General features: G+C 33.0%; 1 long non-coding RNA gene across 1 annotated transcript; it reads right to left on the bottom strand.

Moving 5' to 3' along the window:
- Nucleotides 1–2,264: 2,264 nt before the first annotated feature.
- LOC111087426 lies at nucleotides 2,265–5,828 on the bottom strand. Its single transcript, XR_002612119.1, has 2 exons — nucleotides 4,292–5,828; nucleotides 2,265–4,201 (listed from the first exon to the last, which is right to left on the bottom strand). It is a non-coding gene; the product is annotated as an uncharacterized LOC111087426 (long non-coding RNA).
- Nucleotides 5,829–6,164: the final 336 nt, after the last annotated feature.

Genomic DNA, 6,164 nt, shown 5'->3' with positions numbered 1-6,164 from the left:
ATCGATAATTCTACCGATGCTTAGCTGCCACACAATCATGAATTATTATTACAAGAAAATGGGGACAAAAGTGGGATCTAACACGCCATCTAACAGGCGGGGGCGCAGCATCTAAGCCATGCATACACAAGCACTCGGGACAAGTCCTCTGGGCGAGTCCAGCGACATCAGCGCGACAGCTTCCTTGCGGCTTTCACTGCCACCCATCATAACATGCCTCGCTCGCCAGTGGACTTGGCAGACAAACCAATAAGATGCCTACAGCACGACTGCCACTGAGCCTGGTTTCTCGCCATATCCTGCAGCGTTAACAGCCATTGGTCTGCGGCGTCGCGCGGACCCCGTCCAGGGAGTCTAACCCTGCCAACTGAAGCTAATCTACTTGTAAGCCCTTTCGTCTGACGGCTACAGGTCAGTGTCTGGCCCCCACGTACTCTACGCCAGCTAGGATTGGGGGTAGCAAAGAGTGTCCTATGTGGGAAGCGGCTCGGAATGCTCGGCTACAACTCTATAATAACCCACATGATTTACGCGCAGTACATTTCAATTTTTGAAAATGGCCTAATTAAAGCTCGTTTCTTCAGCTCAACAGGCGACCAAAATCAGGAAGACAGTCTAAAGAGAAGATCATACAGTTGACCAAGTAGGCATACGTTTTTAAGAATCAGTTTTGTCACAAGTTTTAATCCATAAGTGAACATAACTTAAAAAATATATACAGAAGTCAAAATGATAATCAAGCAATATTTAAAAATGACCAAATATACATAAAAAATGTCTTGAAATAGGGCAGTCATTCTCTATACATATATTGTTACAAGATTATAATTAATGTTTAGAAACCATTTGTTTAGATAAAATTTTGAGAAGGAAAATTAAGTATTTTTTCTCATCACAAGATGGGCGTTCAGTTTGTAACAGTATATATACACTGTTGTCTTGTTTACTTCCATTCTGCTTGAACAAATGTGGTTAAAACATGTAGCAAAATATACTTGTTTTTGCAATAATACATAATTGTGGTCTATATATGGTATAATACTTTTACTAAATTAAATACCACAAGATATACGAGTAAACTAATTAATAACTTTGTATTTTGTGGAGAAATTTGGATGACTTGATAGATTCATTCCTTATTAGCATCCAGTCTGTACAGAAACAGTATTTACTTGTTGTACAGTGGTGATTGCACGTTAGCCTGATAGTATGCATAGTTCACCTGGGTATATCTGTCAACTCTCCAGAGGTTTAACTTATCATTGTAACTGTAAATTACAATGACCAGAAACCTTTTTAAAAAACTTTCATTGATAGCATTTTGACAAGTATTACTGACAGGATTATAAGTTGCCTGAAGATATGTAGACTTTAAAGTAGATACATTTTATCCAATGTGATATTTCCCCTTATCATGTCATATACTGCTCATGCAGCTATCAGCTATGTGCTTTGGAAGAAGCTTGTGTCACTTTTATAGATTTTAAATTTCAAAGAGTTATTATGCTTACAGTGGTCTGTTTCTCTGCTGGAATTGTGTCTCCTGTTACTTCAACAATATAGATGTTCCTTTCTTCAGAATGCTAAACTTGCATGCTTTTATACTAGCTGAATAGAGGAACTTTGGGTCAGAAAGTTCTGTAATATAACCATCCCAAAAAGAGATAGTTTTTGATTTGGAACGAGAGGGTCAGGGCTTCAAACCTGTGTAGCCATAGCAATGGTCAGGGGCATGAGGAATGAATATGCTGATTCTCGCCATATATCGTGAACAACGTGGTTATAAACTGTCATTTTCTTGTACACTACATCTATATTACTCTAAATAGACCATAACTTAGAATGTTTTAAATATTTAGGGATTATATCAACATTGTTGTTTCACAGATTTGTAGTTAAGTGAGAGTTCTGACACATCCACCACAAAAACAGTTTTATATAATACTATTGAGAAAACTATTTTAAAAACAATTCTTTTATTAAGTCCTCTAAAGAAAACAAATTCTCACATATGGTTTTTACACATGAAAGTAGTATTCAAAATACATGTACAACTGAAAGTGCATATTCTTTGTGCTTAAATATCTTCATTGTTTTCAAATCTCAATATAAGGATCCTAACTTATACAATAAGTCACTGTACAGCTATACCTGGAAAACAGAAACTCAACAATGAATTTTTTAACACCTACACATATTTTCCAAAACAAAGCTAAACCGATCCGAAAAGTAACTGTTGTAAAGTTGATTACAGTTTCACAGTCTTACCCAAGTAATCCAACCACCACATTCAACAACTATGGGTTTCATCTGGATAAATTGGAAAATATCCTCTCTTTTTTTTTTTTTTTTTACCTTAAGGCAAATGCAAACAAAACTAAATCTATAAAAAGTGAATATGTCAGAAATATCAAATGGATCAATTTGTATTAAGTATAGCAGAAAGTTCAAATTTAACAGACACAGAATCTGTGAAAATGAAACTTATAAAATTTGAGATGGCTGAAATACTTTATTTATGAAATTAATTATAACTACTACTTATACAGGTAACTCATTACAAGACTTTTAATAACTGAAGTGAAAGCTAACCTGTCCTGGATCTAACATCTTGAAAATAAAAGATAGGTGAATTTAATAATAACTTCTACTACACTATTTACTTATAACTCATTATGAACTAGCACATTAAAAACTAGTCTCATAAGAAAGATAACTTTTTCATACAGTCCATATATTATCAGTTCACAGGTTTTGTTGAGTGCTACACATTATCCACCATCTGGTGCTTCTATATAAAGATTTATATAAAACTGTGGGAGGACTACATCAATTTCAGTGAAAGAGATATTTGTTAGATACATGGTTTTTCTTACATAAAACCACAACAGATATAAACAGTAATGAAATCATTAACACATTCACTGCTACCTCGGATATTGACACCCATTCCAGGTGCCATTTTATCAGGAGCATTTTGATAATGCAAAATAATATCAGATAAGAGTATTCATGAGTATATATCATTTTCCAACTAAAATCTATACCATGACGCGAGTGACCGTCATTGGCACTGCAGCTAAAATGTTTCTATTGGTGTTACAAGATACATATCTGCATCATTTATATACCTTGTCATGTTTGGGGGTATTTTGTGAATGTAAAAGAAAAGTAAATTATAATCATGGGAATATCACATCAGTTAATGATGTTTTCTGACGTACATCAAATGTACGAAACAAATTCTGCTAGACTACTTTTTAGTCATTATTTACCAACAAACTTTAATAAAACATGGCTGTATACAAATGGCTTGGTTTTTACAACAATGTTCACAATAATACATTGTGTTTTTACACTTTTACCCCTTCCAAAACACTGAATTTTTCTTTCTTATTGTGAGCTTTGAAGTGGTACTATTTTTATCCATTTTATAAAGGCCAACAAGGAAACATATATATATAAAATAATGTTTACAACCAACCAAAATTTCTACAAGTACCGCCACAGCAGAACCAACTTTTAATGCATGCTGATTCCAATAAAATACAACTGCCTCAATGTCTCTGTTGATGCACACATGAATCGATAGCACTGACTAAAACTCTTGGGTACACATTTTTCCAGTGACAGTGAATGTGTTAACACATTCAGATGATACAAGTATACCAGTCAACTCCTCATCAGATGAGGATGAGTTATGCAAATTTTTTGATTTTGCATTCTTCAAGTGGTAGCAACCTTTGAATTGCAAAGTTCCAATGTATTATTTTGTACTTTGCATACATGTTTTAGCTGCTGAAATACTCTCTTTAGTGTATTTTTGAAATAAATAATCCAAAATTCAACAAGGAGGAAGGTTTGTTTTGGATATTCACATGAAGTTACAGAAGGTTTCTGTACTAGCCATTTCTAATTTGGAAGTGAGACAAGAGAGAAGGCAACTAGTTAACACCACTCACTGCCAATTCTTTAGCTACTCTTAATTGAACAATGGGATTTGACTATCACTCTTATAAAGCACCCATGGCTCTAAATTGTGGAGTGTGATTTTGTGACAATAGGGTGTGAACCATTGGCTCTTGGATTCACAGTTCAACATTTACACTGAATGAGTTTTAGTTTGCTCTTAATACTTTGAGTAGCTGGGCTTTAGCAGAAATGGATTCACTTATTTATATAACAACAGAAATGGGTTCATCTATTTATGTAACAATAGAAATGAGTTCATCTATTTATGTAACAACAGAAGTGGGTTCACCTATTTATGTAACAACAGAAGTGGGTTCACCTATTTATGTAACAACAGAAGTGGGTTAATCTATTTATTTAACAACAGAAGTGGGTTCATCTATTTATGTAACAACAGAAGTGGGTTCATCTATTTATGTAACAACAGAAATGGGTTCATCTATTTATGTAACAATAGAAATGGGTTCATCTATTTATGTAAAAACAGAAGTGGGTTCACCTATTTATGTAACAACAGAAATGGGTTCATCTATTTAGGTAACATCCTTTTTATTATCACCTCAAAATATGTAAGGTTGAATATTAAATGGGGTTTTTTCAAACTGATTTGTAATTCAGCACAAAGCTACACAAAGGGCTATCTATGCTGTGCCCACCATAGGCATTGAAATATTTTCTTTTAACGTTATAAGCCACTGGGGGACATTAAAACTGGAAGTAAAATCTGTGGAAAAAAACTTTAAATTCAGAAACAAAACTACATTTTAGAAACCAAGAAATTAGTAAGTACTTTTCCCATAGTCCAAAGCAGGGACTAGATCTCCTGCCCTGATATTTCAAAGTTAATACACAGATATTTTAATACAATTTAAAACTATGTTTAGAATGTCACATTCAAAATGGAAATTGCTGATTAAAACTTCATATCTTTAATTATTCTCTGCCTCTTAACATAATTGTAGAAAAATTTTATTCATTTTAACTTTTTATTAAATTATTTGACTTTATAAAATATTTATATTTGAAAACATAACAAAAACAGATGGGCAAATTAAACATTTCTAATATTGTATGAAAAAACTTTGTCACAATTTCACCTTTAAACAATACTTTTTGAATGATCTATCAGTGAGATTTACAGTTGCTGTTGTTGTTTTATTACAAAGTTACACAATGGGTTATCTGAGCTTTGTCCACCACAGGGAATTGGGTCTGAGCATTGTAAGGTCATAAACTTACCACTGAGACAGTGAAGGAAACAAGATTCAAATATAAAGAATTAATATAATGGTTTTGAATATGTGATCTTTCTGGTAGGTTGAATTATTACAGGGAATAAAAATTACCATTTAGTACTTAAGTAAGTTTAACAGTGAGTTTATTGTGATGGGTAAAATCAAAAGAAAAGTAAGAATCAGGCAAACACACATTTAGCTCAATGACCCTAGTGATGAGAAGAATGAATTAGAAAGGTTTGTGCAAGCAGCAAGTTATGGAGAACCACAGTCAGAATTAAGGGGAGTTGTTTGGTGAACAACGTCTGCTAATACTCCTTATAAAATACTTTCTATTGATACAAAAATAAACAACAAGTATCACAGTCTTAAGAGGCAGAGATGAACATTAACCCTCTCGCTACGGTTAGGTCAAAGTGCACATCAAGACATTATAAAGAGATGCATTGAAAATTTAATCAAACTACTTTATTATAAATGAATGTAAATAAACTTGGCATAGAACATAGTTAATATAAGTATTAAGTTCTTAATTTTATAAGGAAATGTCTTAAAAATCCTCAATCTCACCCTAGTATGAGAATTGTGACATTTGCTCTCTAGGTATCCCCTCTTCTCTATTGTACTTACCACCCCTCCAAAAAAAGTATAGAACTGAACATAAATTACTCATTATAATATTGTTACTACTCAGGTAAAGCATAATTTTTTTAGCCTTAAACCTTATTTGATTACGTAGCCATAATATATAAAATAGCCTTCAACCTTATTTGGTTACATAGCTATAATATATAAAATAGCCTTCAACTTTATTTGATTACATAGCAATAATATATAAAATAGCCTTCAACCTTAATCGGCTACATAACCATAATATATAAAATAGCTGTCAACCTTATTTGGTTACATAGCCATAATATATAAAATCAGACACATTTACCATGCCAACTTGTCAAA

Source organism: Limulus polyphemus, unplaced genomic scaffold (genome assembly GCF_000517525.1).
Source record: "Limulus polyphemus unplaced genomic scaffold, Limulus_polyphemus-2.1.2 Scaffold2141, whole genome shotgun sequence".
Lineage (NCBI taxonomy): Eukaryota > Metazoa > Arthropoda > Merostomata > Xiphosura > Limulidae > Limulus > Limulus polyphemus.
This window is presented reverse-complemented; position numbering and strand designations above follow the sequence as displayed.